Source organism: Meles meles, chromosome 13, assembly GCF_922984935.1.
Source record: "Meles meles chromosome 13, mMelMel3.1 paternal haplotype, whole genome shotgun sequence".
In the NCBI taxonomy this organism is placed as follows: domain Eukaryota; kingdom Metazoa; phylum Chordata; class Mammalia; order Carnivora; family Mustelidae; genus Meles; species Meles meles.
The window spans coordinates 51905800-51927346 of NC_060078.1; the positions used below are offsets into that span (position 1 = coordinate 51905800).

The 21547-nt window shown below is 44.0% G+C and overlaps 1 protein-coding gene across 1 annotated transcript in view; it reads left to right on the forward strand.

The window, feature by feature from the left end:
• The window catches only part of PCGF5 (polycomb group ring finger 5), a 117506-nt gene continuing 95959 nt past the window's right edge, over positions 1-21547 (forward strand). The window contains exon 1 of the mRNA XM_046026810.1: positions 1-125. The gene's annotated coding sequence lies outside the window, so the exon portion shown is untranslated. The remainder of the gene's footprint in view (positions 126-21547) is intronic.

Here is a 21547-nt window from a genome sequence, read left to right on the forward strand (position 1 = left end):
CGCACCCCCGCTGCCCCGCCCCGCCCCCGCCGGCGCGGGCTCCCTCACCTACCGCCCCACGCGCGCGCGCTCGCGCACCACGCGCCCCGCGCGGCCCGCCCGGATCGTGGCCTCCGGAGAGCAAGGTAAGGGCGATGCGCGGGGACCCGGGCGGCTCTCCCGCCCGGCGCGGCCCGGGGAAGTTTCTGGCGTCGCCGCTTTCCGCCGGGCCAAGGGTGGGGGCGGAGGGGGAAGGCCCCCGGCGCCGGGCGAGCCTGGCGGGCGGGAGGGGGCCGCCCGGCGCCCGGGGGGTCACAAGTTGCCCACGCTGACATTGGCGCGGGCTGGAGGGCTGCGCGGCGGGGCGGGCGTCGCGCGGAGAGGGGCTGGAGACGCGGCGGGGCCGGGCGCGGTGCGGGCGAGGGGAGGGCCCCGAGGAACTTTCTCCTCCCCAGAGGGGCTCCTTCCAGCCCCGGCCACGGGCCCGCCTCGGGAGCAGCCGGCTCCCGGGCTGGAGGGAGACCATGAAATGTGTTTGAAGAAGCTGACGCAGTTTGTGACGCTCGCGGCTTCCTGACGGGGACCGGCAGGAGCAGCGCCTTCTGCGAGGAGGGACGAGCCGGGGCGGCGCTCGGGCCCTTCCCCCGCCCCGGAGCCGCGCGCCCCGGCGGCTAGTTCGGGGGCCGCGGGCTTTGGGCGCGAGCATCCAGCCCGGGCCGGGAGACTGGCCCCGGCAGCGCGCGTCGCTTCCGTTTTGATTAGCTCGGGTTATTATATAAGATGTCACGGAGAGGGAAGGGGCGAGCGGGAGGCGCGTTGGCGAGAGCGCGTCGGCCTTCGTCGGGTGGCGGGGAGGGGCGAGAGGCAGGGCCGGGCGGGACCCACCTGTGCGCCCTCCGCGCCCCCTGCGGGCGCCACGGGCGCCGCTGGCGCGCGTGCTGGGGGCAGGGGGGCCGGGGGTCCGGGGGGACGGGCGGACGTGTCCGCTGCTCCCCTCCCGGCCCCAGAAACACTTGGGCAGCGGCCGAAGCATGTTGCTGCTTCCTCTCCGCCGCCTGGCCTGGGTCTACACGTTTCTGGCTCCAAGCATTCGTACTTTGAAACATTTGTTTAATATTAAGGAAGCTGCGTGTGCGGCGGTCATAGTACGCCCGGAACGTGTGGCCGTGAGCTCCAGGGCGGTGAATGAATCATCGCCCGCGGACCGGGCGCCGATGATTCATGCGGGGGTACACACGCGCGCGTACTCGCCGTGTGCCTCTGACCCAGGGACAGCCGCCCTTCTGCAGCGATGACGCCTGGAGGGGCGGGGGAGAGTTCATGCAAATGAACGGCGGCTTGTTTTTTCCCCCTTACACAATTTGGGGGAACTTTGGGGTTTCAGGTACCCCAGATTTCCCGAATCTTGCTTCCTATTCTTGGAAGGGTTGCAGGATTCCACCTGGCTGCATTAATGAGTCGGTGGAGGAGCGCTGATTCGCTGCGAGGCTGGGTCCTGTCTCATTCAGAATTTGGTTGGTGTCAAGTGAGGTATTGGGTTCTGAAGCAGTCCTTCTAGTAATTGCCTGTGGTTAAGTACAGCTAAAGTAATTAGCAAAAACTTTAAAAGTTAGTGCATCTTAAAATAAAAACAAGTGGCTCCTAAGCAGGAGACTTAAAGATTTAGGCTTTGGGGGTGGGGGTGGGGGTGTGTGTGTGTGTGTTTTATGCCAAATCCAAAAAGGAACTTAGTTTGCCATTAATACAGAACTTTTAACCACTGTGACCACCCTTAAAGACTAACTTAACTCATTCCCACCTCACTCCATATTTGTAGGATTAAGAGTACAGTTTTCTTATCATTTAGGACTCAGGTCCAATGGTATCTACTCGGAAAAGGCCCTCTTGATCACCTTAAATATCTTTTCACCCCTTACCCCAAGAAGCCCACCCAATCCTATTTTATTTTCTCCATGGCACTTAATCACTATCTGAAATGATTTTATTTTGTCTCAAGTCCTGTCTCTTTGTATTAGAACATAAGCTCCACTGTGGCAAGGATTTTAACTTGTTTCGCTCCCGGCTTTAACTCTAGCACCTAGAACAGTTCGGGGCATATATTAAGCACTGAGTATTTGTTAACTCCTGAATGAAGAAATTCTTTTTCCTAATTTCTTGCTAGGGCTATCTTTGACCATTGAAAGTCAATGCCTTTTGTGAGCAAGGCACTAAGATGGTACAGTGTTTTTTTTTTTTTCTTCCAGTTTTCTTTTGATTGATTCATTTCCTCCTCTGTGCTCTTTCACAGACAGCACAAGCTGGGTTTGAGCATCACCTCTTAAGATGCTGAGTGTGAGAAAAGCTAAGGCATATAGAGCTTTGTCAAGAGAAGTGTATTACTATAGAAGACCTTGGGTGATTAAAAATATTACCTGTGCTACTTGCAAAAGAAGTACAGGATATTGAAATGGCATCAACAAAGTCAGGTTCCCACAGCGCTGTATGTTCTCACTCATATTTGAAATACTAATGGTTCTCTGTGCCTCCCTCCCCACTGTTTTCACCAACCTCAACTTTAGCTGAAGATTGGGAAGGTCCATAGTAAGTAGCACTTAATATGAAGTATTAATATAACTAAGTGAGTGCAAGAGGCCTTACTTCTGCTTTATTGTTGTTGCTAATGTCAGTAACTCCACAGGAGAGTGGATAGAAGGAGTTACTTAAAAGTATGTTTTAAACATCTTAGAATTAAAGGTATAATCAGTCAATGATATAAGGGAAGAAGATTTCAAATGTAGTGCTGGATGCTACCTGCCTAGAGGATAAACTTCAGTATACTCTTTTTTTTTTTTTAAAGATTTTATTTATTTATTTTTTTTATTTTTTTATTTTTTGACAGAGAGAGATCACAAGTAGGCAGAGAGGCAGCCAGAGAGAGAGGAGGAAGCAGGCTCCCCGCTGAGCAGAGAGCCTGATGTGGGGCTCGATTCCAGGACCCTGCAATCATGACATGAGCCGAAGGCAGAGGCTTTAACCCACTGAGCCACCCAGATGCCCCTACTTTTTATTATTATAAAAAATAAACTGTGGAAATATATTGGTTAGCTTTACTCCTATAACAATATTTTTAGAACTCAGTACTTCTAAGTTAAAGAAGGACAGTCATCCAGCAGTGCCCTTTCCCCCACAGTTGTTGTGATCGATTTCAAAAGCATAATCTGATTTCAAGAGTAATCTCAGCAATAATGGAAATTTAAAGCTAACAAGGACCGTGAAACTACTTAGCACGATTATTTTGTACCAATCTCTTTGCTGAGGAAACTGAGACACAGTGAGATGATTCGCCAAGGCTGCAGACAGAGCAAGGATTAGGACTGAGTGTCTTGACATCTTGTTGGAAGTCCCTAAATCAGCCAGAGCTCCCATAAGTGGGGGACGTGTGTTTCCTACAATTAGCCCATTGACTGCCTCCTGCTTGTGAATTCTCAGAGTAACAATATGTTTTACTCAACTTTGTGCCCTCTCATGTACCTTGGACATTAAGGAGCTCAATAAATACTTGCTAAATGTGGTTGAGCAAGTTTTTTTTTTTAAGGACTTTATTTATTTTACAGACAGAGATCACAAGTAGGCAGAGAAGCAGGCAGAAAGAGGAAGCAGGCTTTCTGCTCAGCAGAGAGCCCAATGCAGGACTCAATCCCAGGGCCCTAAGATCATGACCTGAGCTGAAGGCAGAGGCTTAACCCACTGAACCACCCAGATGTCCTTGGGTAAATGTATTTTAAGTTGAGGAATATACTTAAGAATTGAAAGGAAAAAAAAAACCACAATAAAAAAAACAGGAAAACATCTATTTTCCAGTTTGAAGTTTTCTGACAAGAGTCAGAATGTTGGCAGTAATTAACCTTAGAACATTCATAGTAATGAAACTACTGTTTAGTTTTCATGCCTCTGGTTTCAAACAAAATGGCTTACAATATAAGTATGTGTGCTTGCTTAGTTGGCATATTTATTCACTGGAGAAATAGTAGGAGATAGGAGTCAAGACAGCTGGTAGATCTTGCCTCTGCCACAGTGTCCAATTAGTAAAGCCTAGACATTGACAGCCAAATAGAATTGGGGCTGGGCTCGGCTCTGCCCCTAACAATCAGGGCTCTCTGTAGCAAGTTACTTCGCTTTTTTGAGCATTCTCTCATCTCAGGTGATCCCTTTAAGGATTGTCATGGGGCTGGGATAACATTTGTCCAGTGTCTGGTAATGGCTACAATTATGACTTCTGATTTATGTGACCTTGGGAGCAGCTTCATCTCTCAAAGCTTTGCTTTTCTCAACTGGAGCATTGGTGGTTGGGATAGGACAAGGGGTTGGGGGGAGAATTAAATGATCTCTAAGATCTGGTCTATCTCTAAACATCTCTGTAGTTAAAGGAATCAGTAAAGAATGCACAATTCTCCTGCAGTGTTAGTCTAAGCAAAATGGTTCATATATCCTTGATCTAACATTCATATATCCTTGAACTAACAGCAGAAGTGGTTTGCTTCTGGGCTTTCCTAACAATTTGGCATAATTAACTTTGATGATATTAAGTACTTTTTCATTCTTTTTTTTTTTTAAAGATTTTATTTATTTATTTGACAGAGAGAGATCACAAGTAGGCAGAGAGGTAGGCAGAGAGAGAGGAGGAAGCAGGCTCCCTGCGGAGCAGAGAGCCTGATGCGGGGCTCGATCCCAGGACCCTGAGATCATGACCTGAGCCGAAGGCAGCGGCTTAATCCACTGAGCCACCCAGGCGCCCCCTTTTTCATTCTTTTATATGACATATGATGGATACTGAGTTAACTTGAATACTTCAGCCTCTCATTCAGCTTACTATATATAAAGCAGTATGAGGAGTCTACAGGTTAATCAGACATTGGCACCCTTTAAGAGGCTTGAGAGTCATGTAAGGAGCATAAGACAGGTAACCAAAGGCCGCATTACATGGAAGAACTGTGAGAGACGCACAAAGAAAATGCTTTGTGATTTCAGAGAAGGAAAAGCTTAATTAATACAATTTAAAAAAGCTTAATTAAGACAACATCTTGAGCAAGGCCTTAAACGATTAGTAGGACTTCAGCTGGCAGAGCTATGGGAACTAGCCTATACTAAGACTTGAATGAAAGGATGTATGAGTATATCCAGGAATAGAGAGGAATGTGGTTAAGCTGGAGGATGGGGAACCTGGGAGCAGGATAGTGGGGCAGAATGCTGCATGGCAAGGTGAGGACCGTACTGTGACGATCTTGAATGCTGGGCTAAGGAGCCTGGTTTGTAGGCAGTAGATCACCAACAAAGGTATTTTAAGATGTGTGTATTGGTGGGGGGGGGGTAGTGATGTGACGAGAGCTGTGCTTTAAGAAGATTAATCTGAGTCAGAGGAGCCATGGGCAGTCCCAGTTAGGAAGCTGTTAAGATGCTCCAGAAGAGAAGCAATGGAGAATACAAATTAGGGTGGGAGCAGGTGGGTTGGGTGTGACACCATAGAAGTAAATGGGACAGGGATTGTTGACTAATTAGATGAAGGAGTTGAGGGAGAAGTCAAAGATGGAAGCTGAGTGACTGGACAGTAATGACAGGAATTGAACTAGTTGAGAAGAACCACTAGTAAAGGCACTTGCTAGTAGTGATTAGTCAGTGTTTGTCTTTAATGGAAGTGATGAGAAGTTTGGATTTGGATGTTCACATTTGTGCGCCTGTGAACCATCCAAATGTATGGGAACCATTGCAAATAGAGAAAATTTGGGGCATCCTTACGAAAGGATTAATTTGTGAGAAAGGTTCACAGTGTGGGTGAAAAGAATAAAAGGCTGGGGCAGAGCCTTGGAAAAAACCAACATTTCTGGGCTTGTTAGGATGCTGAGAAGAAAGCAACAGGAGAAGAAGGAGAAGGCCAGGTAAGGAAAGGTGAGAGAGGAGGGTTGGTGGAGGCTGATAGGGTGGCAGGGCAGACATCAATGACCGGGAAGAGATCAGTAGACATGTCAGAGAGACCCTTGTCAGCAGCCTTTGAGGATAGGGTCAGTTGGGCAATGAAGACAAGTCAGAGACAAGTCGGCCAGGTGTCTGAGGGGAACCTGAATGTGAAGAAAATGGAGAGTGTAAACCGTGATTGCACTGTGAAAATCTGAGAGCCCAGTGGCTAAAAACAAAAGTGTAAGAAGGACCTATGAGTGTTGTGGCTGTCCATGGAAAGGAAGGGCCTGGAAATCAGGAGAGGGAGTGGGAAGGTAACTACTGCACCAGGCCCTCCACGAGTAGGAGGGTTAGGAACAAGAGAGAGTGGCCATATGTCTGGATGGCCCAGGGCACTCTTGTTTCATACCTGTTGCCCCAGTTTATTTATTGGCTAATATAAGGACAAATATTACAAATATCAGGAGAAATGATGCCTACCTTTATTCTAAAAGAGGTCGCTTTTTGAGTAACAAATTATTTGATCGCCCAGGTCATGGCACAGGTAGTGTGGAAAATTCATGGAAATTTTCATGGAAAATTCATGGAAAAACAGATGTGACATGGAGACAAAAAGACACAGCTTTAGAAAGAGAAGTTGGGAGCTGGGAGGGAGGTGGCTGCATCTGAAATGGATCTATTCCCTTGGGAAACAAGAACAATAATGGAGGAGGCCAGTTGATTGGCTGAAAGAAAGTTGGGGGTAAGGGGTAAAATTGGGAAGGGGAAGAGTTTGGAGTAGCTTCACATCGGAGCGCCACAGGGAGCCAGAGGTGGCCAGGCCTGACCAGTGGTGGAAGGAATCTTCCCTTTCTTCCTGACTCTCTTCAGCAGTGCTCAGAAAGTTGGAACTGGAAGTTTCATTGGCACGACCATTTCCATCTGGGCGGAGTAGGGAGAAGGTGAGGTAGTGCTGCTGGGCTGGGAGAGGAGGCAGTAGGCTGGAGAGTGGAATGTGTAGCAGCTGGTTCAGCAGGGACAGCAGAAAGGGAGAAGCAGGAGAGGATGCGCAGGGGCTAGTGGCAAAGGGCACGGGGAAGTTTTAGAGTAGCTTGGCATTCTGGAGAGGTCAGTTATGAGTGATGATGGAAACTCAAAATGTCGCTGAGCTTGAGAATGGTGAGGTGTCACAGCCATGAGGCAGAAGGGCATTGATATCCAGGAACTATGAGACCAAGGTACACATTATTATACATTATATATTTATATATTTGATATATATACATATGTATCAAAGTCTATTTTTTAAAATTCTGGAATACATTTATTAAAGCCTTTCTGAACTTTAGAGTTGGAAAGTACCTTAAAAAATAGGGAAGTTATTCCTTCCATTAAAATATGGGGAAGCTAAAGTCTTTTAAAGATTTTCTACAAGGATTGTGACTTGCCCCATATCACAGACATGTCTGACAGAGCCAGCTCTGGAAGGGGCCAGAATCTCTGAATCTCAGTTTAAATATTTTCCTCTAGAGCCAAAGAAGTAATTAAAGTATCCACAGAACAAACGTTTAGAAAGTTTCCACTCAGCTTGCCTACTTACTATTGTTAGAACACTGGTGTTTGTGGGCACAGAAACCCATTGGAGAACTGTGGGATCAGGTCCATGTCCTCTGTCTTCTAACCCAAGGGCAGGTGTTGGCATCTTTGAGGAGGACCCATGAACATCTTCCCCATGAATTAAAAAACATGAAATAAAAAACATTCCTGGGGCGCCTGGGTGGCTCAGTGGGTTAAAGCCTCTGGGTCGTGATCCCAGGGTCCTGGGATCGAGCCCTACATCGGGCTCTCTGCTCAGTGAGGAGCCTGCTTCCCTCCCTCTCTGCCTGCCTCTCTATCTCTGTCTGTGAAATAAATGGATAAAATCTTAAAAAAAAACAAAACAAAACACTATTCCCCATTGATGCTTATCAACAGATGGCCAAATACTAGCTTCTTTATTGATGAAAGCTAGATTGGAGGACATAGCTTGGTGTGAAGTTCAAAATGGCCTTGTGCGCCTCCACCGTCATGTAGACTTTGGAATAACATGTGGGTTGGAAGGGTTGAGGCGAAGAGGAAAAATACCCAGGTCTCCGCCTTTTGCTGCCCTGCGAGAGAAATAGAGAAAGACGCCAAAACTCTCATGTTTTGTGTCTTTCACAGAAAAACTCCATCCATTTGAGAACCGAGAAACAGTTGTCACACACTAACCAAATAAATCGTTTTGCCGCTATAGGGAAGAGTATGGTGTGGGGCAAGAAGACAGGAGAGGACAGGGAATATCCCTCCTTTGGAAGCCTTGTGAGTGGGAACAAGATGTTTTTCCCTTTGAACATACAGTTATTGATCACTCATAGGCTCCTTGTTTGCACTTGAGTTAAAGTAACTTCTGAGGCAGCAGGTGCATTTTTACACTGACTCGATGTGTAAGTGAAATGACTAAGAACCGTCCTTCATTAATCAGTTTCACAGCCAGACCTAGCGCATCTCTGCTTCCTCCCTGGAGATCTCAGGAAACTCACAGACATCTGAGCAGGGACCATCAGCTTTGATATCCTGTTTGTGAATTCAAACTTTGGAAAAGTGGAAACGTTCTTTCTCCTCGTAAAATGTTTAAGGAAGGATGCCTGGGTGGCTTAGTCATTAAGCATCTGCCTTAAGCTTGAGTCATGATCCCAGAGTCCTGGGATCAAGTCCCACATCAGGCCCCCTGCTTGGGGGGGAACCTGCTTCTCCCTTTCCCTATGTCTGCCACTCCCCCTTCTTGTGTGCATGTTCGCTCTTTCTCTCTCTGACAAATGAATAAATAAAAATCTTTTTTTAAAAAAATATTTTATTTATTTATTTGATAGAGATCACAAGTAGGCAGAGAGGCAGGCAGAGAGAGAGGAAAGGAAGCAGGCTCCCCGCCGAGCAGAGAGCCCGATGCGGGGATCCCAGAACCCTGGGATCATGACCTGAGCTGAAGGCAGAGGCTTTAACCCACTGAGCCACCCAGGTGCCCCTAAATAAAAATCTTTTTAAAAAAATCTTTAAAAAAATGTTTAAGGAGCCTTTAATTGGACATAGAGCACTTGGAATTAGTGCTGATTCCATCACTATTAGTAACCTTACTAATTATTAAATTCCTCAGTTTCCTCATCTGAAGATGACTGTCAAAATTTGATGAGACTACAATGGAATACTATGCAGCCATCAAAAGAAATGAAATCTTGCCATTTGCGATGACGTGGATGGAACTAGAGGGTATCATGCTTAGTGAAATAAGTCAATCAGAGAAAGACAACTATCATATGATCTCCCTGATATGAGGACGTGGAGATGCAACATGGGGGGTTAGGGGGATAGGAGAAGAATAAATGAAACAAGATGGGATTGGGAGGGAGACAAACCATAAGTGACTCTTAATCTCACAAAACAAACTGAGGGTTGCTGGGGGGAGGGGGGGTTGGGAAAGGAGGTGGAGGGTTATGGACATTGGGGAGGGTATGTGCTATGGAGAGTGCTATGAAGTGTGTAAACCTGGCGATTCACAGACCTGTACCCCTGGGGATAAAAATACATTATATGTTTATAAAAAAATAAGAAATAAATAAAAAAATTAAAAAAAAATTTGATGAGACTCTGGTTTAGGCACTTAAGATAAATAATGATGACTTTTTCCCCTTTATCCATACCAATATGTATAATAATTTTAGACAAGTAAGATATTATACCAGTGTGTTTCATGACAAATATAATTTCTGACTTTCTATCCAATACTTTTCTTTTAACTGTTAAAAAGTAATTTTTTTTTAAAGATTTATTTATTTGACAGATAGAGATTACAGGTAGGCAGAGAGGCAGGCAGAGAGAGAGAGAGGAGGAAGCAGGCTCCCAACCAAGCAGAGAGCCCGATGCGGGGCTCGATCCCAGGACCCTGGGATCATGACCTGAGCCGAAGGCAGAGGCTTTAACCCACTGAGCCACCCAGGCGCCCCTAAAAAGTAATTTTTATTATAAAATATAACACATATAACTTTTGAAATGCAAAATATATAGTTCAATGAATTATTAAAAAGTGAACATCCGTGTAACTACCAACCAGCTCGAGAAGTAGAACAATGTAATTTTTTCTCCCCATAGAAATCTTTTTCATTAGATTCTTGGTTTTCTTTTCAGGGAAGTCATGAGTAGTAACAGGAGGCAATTATAAGTATTGACAGGTCCAAAATATGTGTTCCTTTTGAATGGAATTAGGTAAAAAATGTAATAGTATTTTGCTCTGTTGTTATTTTTTATTTCTGTAACTGAATTTAGTGTTTAGGACAAGTCCTGGGTTTTCAGTCTTTTTTTTTTTTTTTAAAGATTTTATTTATTTATTTGACAGAGATCACAAGTAGGCAGAGAGAGAGACAGAGACAGAGGAGGAAGCAGGCTCCCCGCCGAGCAGAGAGCCCAATGCGGGGCTCAATCCCAGGACCCTGGGATCATGACCCGAGCTGAAGGCAGAGGCTTTAACCCACTGAGCCACCCAAGTGCCCCCTGGGTTTTCAGTCTTAAAGATCAAAGTCTTCAGGTTAAGAGTCTTCAGATTTGTGTCCTTTGGATGGGAGTGAAAAATTGTGATCATTTAGATATGAGAAAAATCCTCATGCTTAATTATTTTTAAAACTTTCTGATCATCCCCCCTTTGCCTGTCTTTAGAAGCAAAACAGCTAAGATTCCAGTATTGGTGATGACTGTGCGTAGCAGTCATATTATATAGCAGCATATTATTGAGGCAAATACCTTTCAGTTCAGGCCACCACCTTAGACTAGATTTGAATGGCAAGAAGGAGTCAATGATAATAGCATTATTGCATGAAATACCTATATTTTCTTCGTTTAATCATAATCTAATATTCTGAATTCTGCTGTCTTCTAAGGCTCAATTAAAGAGTCAGTACCAAATGTGGTATCCAGAAAAGGGTTCTCTTGGATACAGTTTTTTATGATTTTTTTTTAAGATTTTTTATTTATTTATTTGACAGACAGAGATCACAAGCAGGCAGAGAGGCAGGCAGAGAGAGAGGAGGAAGCAGGCTTCCCGCCGAGCAGTGAGCCGGATGTGGGGCTCGATCCCAGGACCCTGGGACCATGACCTGAGCCGAAGGCAGAGGCTTTAACCCACCGAGCCACCCAGGCGCCCCCAGTTTTTTGTGATTAAAAAAAGGAAATGATGATAAACATTAAAATAATTGGAGAAGTATCTTAGCTGATCTGGTGTATCTGTGAAAACAGAAAAGCTTTGAGTGTTTTAAAAATTGATAAAGAAAGGCTCATCTTTTGGGGCAGTTTCTGTGGGTTTTTTTTTTTAAGTTTTTTTTTTTTTAATTTATTTGACAGAGAGAGATCACAAGTAGATAGAGAGGCAGGCAGAGAGAGAGGGAAGCAGGCTCCCTGCTGAGCAGAGAGCCCGATGCGGGACTCGATCCCAGGACCCTGGGATCATGACCTGAGCCGAAGGCAGCGGCTTAACCCACTGAGCCACCCAGGCGCCCCAGTTTCTGTGGTTTTAAGATTTGGTCGTGCGGACTTTAGGTTGGACTTTGGTGGGCTGAACGTGTGTTTACTGTCAGTTCCTGCCGAAACCCCCCTGTAGTGATGGTGTGAATGCGAGAAGCGGCAACAGCAGATGGGAGACACCGACACATTTTCAGAGGACGAAAAGCAAACACACGGTGGCAGTGGACTTAGTATAGTGGGGAAAGTTGGTACTTAAGTGCCCTGAAAGGACGTTGGGAGTAGATCCTGGGAAGAAACAGCCAGTTTATCTCCCAGATGGTTCTGGAATGAGAGGCTCTGGAGACGGGCTGAAAATAAGGGAGTGATTGCAAGTCTGTGAAAACGACCAGCCCTCAGTTCACTTTCCCCATCCCATACAGCAAGATGAAGCCCTTGCTGGACACTGGATACTTTTCTCTGATGAAGTTGAAGTAAATTAATTAATAGTTTGGATTTAGAGCTACCAGGCAAAATAATAATAATAATTTTAAAAAAAAGGTGAAATGCTCAGTGAAAACAGAGGAATTTAATGAAACCCTGCATACTATACAGTGAGACCCGGTGCTCTTTTTCCTCTGCCCAGCCCTAGGAGAGGGAGGTAATTAACCACCAGGCAGGGTATTGAAGGATTTTTGTCTGCCTGTAAAGAACAGCCCTAGAGGGGGACCTACAGATACTGACGTTGAGCGCCCACACTGAAGAAACTGACTTACTACCCATTCTTCCTAAAGTGAACCCACCAGGCAACAACCCTCTTCCCTCAACTCCATGAGTATACAGCTTGCAGTCAGCATTTTAGCACCTTACTCTTGAATACAGATAGACATGAACACTCTTTCTAGTATGATGGAACATAAGGCCAATAGGATGGAATGCCTGCTGGACTAATCCTCTAATCGTGTTTCCTCTCTTCTATCTTTTTGCTTTTATTTCTGCTTTATCATCTGCTCCTTCCAGTGATTTTTTTGGCCATCTTATTTTTAAACTTCTAATATCTGTTTCTTCTTGTTTGTATAGGCTCCTTATTTTATGATTTATAGGTGGGTTTAGGAATATGAAATTTAATATCAAAAGAGATAGCTAGAAGTTTTAAAGGTAGTTTGCCTTTAGGAAGTGAGTTTGAGGGTGACGATGAGGTAGGACAGGCTGCTGCCAAGTTTCCATTTTAAGCGTGGTAGTATAATACGAATTTTAAAGTAATCTGTATGAGTTAGGTTGACAAGTAAAATCAGTAAGAAGAAAAAGTAAGGCAGTGCTAGTAAAGTAGATTAGGGAATGATTTACATGTATCCAGAACATTAAAAATATGCATTAAAAGTTAAGAAGTGATGTTTTGATGTTAGAATCCTTCCTTACAACTGGGATTCCAGTCCTCGGTCTGTCTCAGAATCACTGGAGGGAGGTTTTTGAAAATTCAAATGACTCCCTCTATCCTAAGATTCTTATTTATTTGGCTTTGGGTGGGCCCCTGGGAATCGATAATTTTTAAAAGAACCCCATCAGCTTCTGATATATGGCTCGGGGCTAACTCCTAGCTAAAGAGTTTGAACACCTTTGCTCCCTTTTAATTGTTTCTTGTATTTTTCCTATTCTCTCTCTCTTCCTCTCTGTGTCTGTCTCTCTGGGTTTCTGTCTATCTGCTTCTCTGTCTCTCTGCTTCTGCTGCAAATCAGATCTTTGCTCTCTAGTCAGTTCAGAACTGATACGGTCTATTTCAGGTCAGAAGAGTAGGAGGGAAGAAAGGGAGACATGGGAGAGGCCATTTGGATGACCATGAATGAGAGTGGCTACACAGGGAGCTAATACTTGTTTCCTTTTGTTTTGTAGAAACTACTTAAATTAATGACCTTATCTTGAATTTCCTTGGGGTAATTTTGGAGCTCAACATCAAGTAAATTTGAACTAAATTTGTTATTTCTTTACCTGCAGTTATGCCTCTTAGGGGTAAATCAGCTGTACTCTGAGGTTACCCTCAAGTTATTTTACCTCCTTGGGTTTTGCCCCTTCCTCTCCCAGCTGTGGTCTACCACGTGTTCACCAATAGCAGCATTTCCATTTTGCACTTGAGAGCTTGAGCAATTTTCATGGCATTCTAGTTTTCTGTGAGGGAATTCTTAGAAGGGTGGCTAGCAAGCAAGAGAGGGAGGAATGTAAGAATTACATAATTTCCCAAGGGTAGAGGTCTTGTTGCATTGGACCTTTGACTACAGAGAATTTATACATCTAAAAAAAGAAGTGTTTGTTAAATGGAGGAGAGGAACATTTTAGACTCCGGGGACAAACTTCTTTAAAAAAAAAATCTGACAAACTTTAGGTTTATAAAAGTATCAGTTATTACAGAGAGTTAATGTTTCCTTTGAAACTGTCCCAAGTCCCATCTCCTGCCTCTGTAGATCCAACGACTTGGGAATCTGGTGTGTCTGTGACTTACTTGTAGGCACTTCACATCAAGACAGTGCCCTGCTTCATGCAGTGGTAGGACTGACCGCTCACATTCTGTCCAGCGTAGGGAGCGGTTTCTGCTGGTGTCTGAGGGATTACTGCACATTTAGCGCGTTTACACAGCTCGCCGAAGTACGATCTCTAAGGTGCGGTGTTGGTTCATCTCATCAGTGATTCTTACTTGGAGCCTGCCCCCATGATGTAAGACTCCTCTAGGCCGGGGCTTCTCACAGTTTACTGTGCCCACAAATCACTGTGGATGGCATTACACTGCAGATTCCAATTCAGTCCATCTCAAGAGGGACCTGAGATTCTGCATTTCTAATAAGCAACCAGGGGGTGCCGCTGGTCTACAGACCACACTTAAAGAAGCAAGGTTCTGGCTAATGGTTCTCGGCCCTCGTTGCTCGTTAGAATCATGTGGGTGCTTCTTGGAGCTATCCTTAGTGATTCTAACTGGTCTAGGGTAGAGCTCTGACATAATACATACGTGTGCGCGTGTGCGTGCGTGTGTGTGTGTTAACCCCCCAGGTGACACTGATGTGCAAATACGGTTGAGAACCACTGTTAGAAGTTCTGCCACTTTTGCTGTGACTCATGGGTAAAGATCTTCACGGGTGGACTTCGCAGCAATCTGGGAAGCACCTTACATAGCCTTTGTGATGTAGATACACTTGCTTTATGGGTATGGTCCATGGAGAAGAGATTCCTCTTGGATTGCTAGGTTCCTAAAGAGGCGATGGGAGTGGCAATCGGTGGGGAACATACCTAGGAAGAAAAAAAGTGGCCTTTTCATTAAAATTGTCCCCTGATACCAGAATGAGGTTTGAAGTGATGAACAAATGTAAAGTTGGTATCTCTTCATTCAGGGGATCCTTCTGTTTTCTACGTCCTTTCAGTAAGAGATTATGGGAAAAGTATGTTATAAACTTTGATGCTTTATGTTTTCTCCAGAGAAGTCTATAAATTTGCTTCTTACTATTTCTATGTATATGTTTGTCTATAAATATATGTACTTGCAAAGTTTCTGCATAACCAGAATTCTAGTATGTATTTATATTTTTTCCTTTGCCAATTATTTAGAAAAATTTAGAGTATTTTCTGTGCATTTACTTTTAGGTCTTAACTTGTCCTAAAAAATTCAATGATAGCATTCTGATGAAGGGACTGTTATTCTCAGGAGCTTCCAGTGCTAATGGCAGACTGGTGATTCAATTTGCTTAAAAATCACAGGCCTTTGCCCAGTTCAAATGTTAATTGTTTTTATTGTTATTATAAGGATGATCCTAGTAGCAAATAACACAATTTTATGTATATTAAAATTATGTGATTACAATTTCTTGGAAACCATAAGCTTTAAAATCAATGGTTTGAAGTCAAATATAATCATGCTGCTAAGACAGTGGAATTCTCTCCTCCACCTCCCCATCACTCAGTCATAAAATAGGCCTTTGATTTTATTTCTTTAACATGACCTTGTCTACTTCCTGACTACTGACTTCAGTCTGATACTCATTACTTCTCATCCACTTTAACTTTCTCCGTGGACCTCGCTCCCTCCAGACTTGCCCCTTTCAGTTCTTCTGCCAGAATCCTCTCTTATGGAGAGAAATCTGTGGTTCTCCTTTGTCTGAGGATAAAATCCCAATGTCTGGACTGTCATGGAGGGCCTCCAGCCTGGCCCTCCCCTTCCTCTGCCCTCATCCCCTGGCACTTCTCTGGATGGCAGTGTATTCATTCCTTAGCTGAGCCTGAGGATGGGGGAGTAAATATTGGAGGTGTGAATGAGTGGTTTAGGAGAAGGGGACAGGAGGTGGCATGAGGGCTCCTAGATGTGGCTGCTGGCAGGGGAGGCTGGATGTAGGGTGAGACCAGGTAGCGTATGGCCACAGAGTTACAGAAGCAGAGGTTCCCGACTTGCACCTGCATTCTGCTGGGTGCCAGACTAAGCCGTTCCACTTCTTGTCTCGACCTTTGTATGTGCTGGGTCCTCCGTGGGAAGCACTTCCTCTATCTTCCTTTCCCAGAAAAATCTTTCTCCTCCTTTGAGAAATGGCAGTTGATCCTTTTCTCCTTTTTCCAGATATTCTCCCTTTGTTCCCATGATATCTGATCGTCTCCCTCCATTCTGCCGCGTTGTTCCATTAACCAGCTGCTGTTACTGCCCTTACCACACCACCTGTTCATCGCTGGGTCTACTAGATTGTGGATTCAGCAAGGGCAGGTCTTTTGATATTCCAGTTCACAGTACCGAGCCTGACATGTAGTAGACATATATAATAAATGCTAGATACATTAACATAGGCTTTCTCTGTGAAGTGTTGAGAACCTGCTCCTGCAGGACTGGGGGTCATTTTTTTTTTAAAGTTAATTTATTTCAGAGAGAGAGAGAGATTGAACACAATTTGGGGGGAGAGCAGAGGGAGAAGGAGAAGCAAACTCCCTACTGAACAACAAACCTGACATGGGGCTCAATCCCAGGACCCCGAGATCATGGCTTGAGCTGAAGTCAGATGCTTAACCAACTGAGCCACCCACCCAAGTGCCCCTGGGCATCATTTTAAAAAATGAATTCCACTTAGCAGTATATGACATGAAAAATTTTATTGCTTTAAGTTTTAACTGATCTACCCTAACGAATATCTGAGTTAATAAGATCTGTCCAAATATACACATATAGGTATATTATGTATATATATGTGTGTATACATACTTATCTGCATAAAAATGGAAGAAAATTAGAGGCCAAAGAATATGAATAAATATTAAATAAGACTTCGTAGAGGCCTGCACAATACACATGACTGATCTGGTCTCTTTTAGCTGGGCTCCCTTGGCTAGTAGGGAATAGGTTAAAACCCCAAGGAACATATGAATCAGTGTTGAATACATTTGTATTTTCAAGTTATCTTGAAGTTATGAGTATAGAAATGTAGTTTTGAAAAGGTTTTTTTCAAACCATGTAGAAACATGGAGATTTTAACTGCCAAAATAATTTTGTATAGTTTGCAAATGAATAAAACCACAGAGAAATTAAGGGGTACCTTCTTCCTGACATAATGGCTTCCCAATTTTTCCTTATGAGTTGGGGGAGGGAGTTGAGTTCTGTTGCGATGTGTCATTAAAGGGCTGTGTTGTCAGATGATCTTCCCCACCTCTCTAAGCTTCAGTTTCTCCATGGATAAAATAGGAGATTTGGTCTAAATTATTACCAAGGTCATTTTGAATCATCTGTGATTCTGTAAAGTTATGAAACATGGCCTGTAACCATGGTGAGGAAAGTTGATTGGTGATTCCAAAAATAGACTTATTTTCTCCTTCTGCATAACATTGATGCTCTCCCATTGAAAAGTCACTCTGTACATTGCTGTAATAAACAGGTTTCTTGATTTTTTTTCTTAATGCTGAGTGTTCAAAAGTGAATGAGAGATTGTCTAAAGAAATACCAAAGAAGCTCTTGTCTTTTGTTTTAAATATAGATCTGAATTATTGTGCTCTTTTGCATTCCTGTTGTAGGTATTCAGAAAGCAGAAGGTAGTGATTTGGTAAATTAGAAACTATTTCGCATCAGTTCCTGTCTTTTGTGTTTGTGTGAGAACCCCATTCAAAATATGTCTTATTTATTCCCTTTAAAATATACTTTCCTTTGTTTTTATGTGTTCTGCTGGCAACAAGTCCATATCTGTAAATACTTACAAGTTTTCTCAAGATCCTTAGAAAACAGTTATTTTTCTCTATTTATAGATAGATAATCTTGTCAGACATCATTACATTTTCTCCCTGAAGCCCTTTGATTTCTTGATGTGTTGCACGATAAGCCTATCCTCAGAGCAGGGATGTCCAAAGGCCCTCCTGGAATCAGTCTGAGGTTGCAAGGTCTATGGCCATGCCTTGACCCTTGGGGACTGTCCCCAGTCTGCAGCACTACACCTGAACCGAGATATCTTGACCTAGTTGGGCCAAATACAATGCTGGTCGGCAGAATCTCCCTGTCTGTGAAAATCTGTGCTGGATCCAGCCCTTTGAAGCAGAGAATCAGCTCATTAAATGAACATTTTAAATGCCTAGAGAGATAATAGAAATTGAATTTTCATTCTGTTCTGTAATAATATGTATCCAAAGTATCATATCACTGTCCAGCTGTGTGCGATCAGACAAGTCACTGACCCTCTCTGAGCCTCAGTTCCCTCCTCTGTAAAGTTTGGATTTGATTTCTAAAATGCCTTTGGTTCCAAAATTCTTTTTTTTTTCTTTATAGCTTTGTCATCTCTCTAGCTCTAGACTGACTGATAACAATCTGTAGTCTTAAACCCCAGCAAGACTTAGTCCTTTCCATGGTGTTTCCTCAAACCAGTAATGTTCATTTTTCTACCCACAGGCATTTGTTAGAGATTTTTTAAAGGCATCTATGATTATTTTAGTCCAATTTTTTTGTAAGTTTGAGACCACATGACCTCAACAACTCATTTGTTTTGCTTGTGTGCCTGGATAATGACATAAAAATAAAGTATGCTTCTTTTTGTAGAAATAACCAACTTTTTTTTTTTTCCCCCAGCAAGCATTGCTGTGAGAACTGAGCTGGTTAGGGAGAACTGAACTAGTTAGTGAGAACTAAGCTGGTTAGATACTGTTGACCTTAGCTATGAGGCAACATTAAGAGAGCAGTTATTTGGTATTTACCTATATTCCTCATCATCAACCAAGAATCTTTGTTCTAGTGTATTAAAACCATTGAAACTAAAAATAGTCTGCGGAAGTGGGGTTAGAGAATGTTTTGGGATAGGATAAGTTTATTTATTTATTCAAAAAATAGGGACGCCTGGGTGGCTCAGTGGGTTAAAGCCTCTGCTTTCGGCTCAGGTCATGATCCCAGGGTCCTGGGATTGAGCCCCATATCGGGCTCTCTGCTCAGTGGGGGGGGGGGGGGGGCTGCTTCCCATCCCCCTCTCTCTACCTGCCTCTCTGCCTACTTGTGATCTTTGTCTGTCAAATAAATAAATAAAATCTTTAAAAAAAAAAAAAAAAGCCACCGAGTGCCTACGAGGTAGTCTTTGGATTATCAGTGAAGAAAACAAAGATCCTTGACCTTATGGAGTTTATTTTCTAACAAAGGAAGACAGACAATAATCAAAAAGCATACGAAATATTTGTTATATGGTTTGTTATAAAGTGATAAGAGCTATGGAAAACAGAAAGCTGAGCAGGAAAATGGGAATGAAAAGTGGGTGGGGAGTGGGGAGCTGGGTTGTAGTATAACTACCATGGTCAGGAAAGGAGGTGTGGAGGGCAGAATAGCCCCCAAAGGTGTCATGCCATAATTCCTAGAATCTGGAGATGGGTTAAGTTATATGGCAAAAAGAACTTTTGACCTTTAACTGAAGTTACAGACCTTAAACTATGGAGACTGGACTGTCTTGGCTAAACCAGCCTAATCAGAGAGCCCTTGAAAGTAAGGTTATGGTTAGAATCAGAGAGATGTGGCTGAGGTTAAAATCTGAGAGAGACTCGACCCAGAGTGATGGAGGGTGAAGGCGTGGAAAGCGTGGGGAGGAAGGAGGGAGGCTCCAGGAGCAAAGAGCAGCCTCCGACTGATAGTCGTTGAGGAACCAGGACCTCAGTACTACAGCTGCAAGAAGCGGAATCTGGCCAATAACCTGGATAAGCCTAGAAGTAAACTTATCCTCAGAGCCTTTGTAAAGTAGTGCAGCCCCACTGACACCTTGATTTTGGCCTTGTGAGACTCTGGGCAGTGGACCCAGCTGAGCCAGGCTCTACCAGAACTTCTTACCTACAGAACTATCAGATAACAAATAGGTGTTGTTTTAAGTCACTGAATCTGTAGTAATTGCTCATGGCAGCAATAGAAAACTAATACCGGGAATAAGAAAGTTGGCCAGGCTGATACTTGGGAAAAGAATCTTTCAGGCAGACAGAACAATGAGAGCCAAGTTCTAACATGAGGTCCGCTTGGGATAGTAGAGACCGAGCAAGTGGCGAGTGTGGCTGGAATGAAGAGAGCAAGGGGATGAGTAGGTGGAGCTGAGGTCAGAAAGGCAACTGGAGTGGAGGGTGGAGACCATAAAGGGCTTTGGCTTTCATTCCAAGTGAGCCAGGGAATCATTGCACCATTTTGATCAGAAAAGTGATTATGATTTGACTTAATTATTAAGATTATTCTAGCTCCTCTGACGGTAGACTGTAGGGAAGAAGCCAGGAGACCAGTTAGGAAGGCGATAATAGAAAATCCTGACACGAGATGGTGGTGGCTTAGACCAGTGGTAGTGGAGATGACAAGAAATGGTCAGATTCTAGATATATTTTGAAGATAAAGTCTGTTTCTTTGTGACTTAGATGTGAGATCTGAGGGAGGGAAAGTAATCAAAGATGACTCTGTAATCTGGGACCTGTTAATGGGAAAAGATGAAGGTGCTATCAACTGAGAACTGGAAAGCTGAGGGTGAAGGAGATATGGGGTGGAGGGAGGAGTTAGTGTTCAGTTTGAGCACACCAAGGATAGGTTGTCTGTTAGACATCCAGTAGAAGATGCATAGTTTGGTAGTGGAATAATGACTTCCAAAGATGTCCACAGCCTAACCCCCAGAATTTATGAATATGTCTCTTTAGGTAGCAAGAGGGACTTTGCAAGTGTGATTAAGTTAGGATCTTGAGATGGAGAGACTTTTCTGGATTATCTGGGTAGGCCTTTTTTCTCTCTGACCTCTTGGTGTTGCAGTAGCAAAGCACACCGAGAGTGACCAACCAAGAAGGCAAAGGGCAAATGAAGAGAGGTCAGTGTCGTGGAAAGCAAGTGAAGAAAGCATATCAAGGAGGGGGTAGTGGTTGCTTATGACAAATGCCACTGATGGGTTAGTGAGATGAAGAGTGTGGCAGTGCTCATGAAAAGCTGAGCTGCCAAGGAGAGGAGCTGATAAGGATGGTCTGAGGGCATGGGTTGGGTGACTGCTTCAGTCGGAGAATGGTGAGTTCTTTGTGGTGTGTGGGGAGAAGGCAGAGAGTGCAGGGTGGGGGAAATGCGGTGGGAGTGCGTGGGCATTCTCTTCAGATGCGTCCATTTTCTCAGAGGAATAGGAAGTTGATGAGAATGAGGATGGGGCAGGTGGTTTGGGTGACTTAACAGAAGTGTTATTAATATTCCTAAATCATTGAATATGTCACATTTTACTAAGTCAAATTTACATGCTATCCTAGCCTGGGTTCCTCTGAATATCAGAATGTGGACAAGTTTATGGACAATTCATTTATTCTGAGGAGTAATCCCAAAGAACACAATTTGAGCCTGGGAAGAGTTAACAGGGAAAGAAGGAAACCCAGTTTAAGGTTCATTCACCAACTTGATAACCACTGTGGACAGCTGGGACGTGATCACACAGGGGACTGGCAGCCCAAGAATATACCTCAGAATTGTCCAGCAGAGAGACAGGGAGACATTTTCCTGTGCTTGCTCCTGTCCGCTGCGGACACCTGGTGTTTGCCCACCGGGTGTGGAGTCCATCACAGGACCATGCCCATGTCAGAATGCTCAGCAAGTCCATACGGATGAGATGAGGGTGCAGCTCAAGTTCTGTGAGTGTGGCTTAACGGCAGTATCCCCAGGACCACATGGAAGGAGCTAAGACTCTACTCCTTGGGT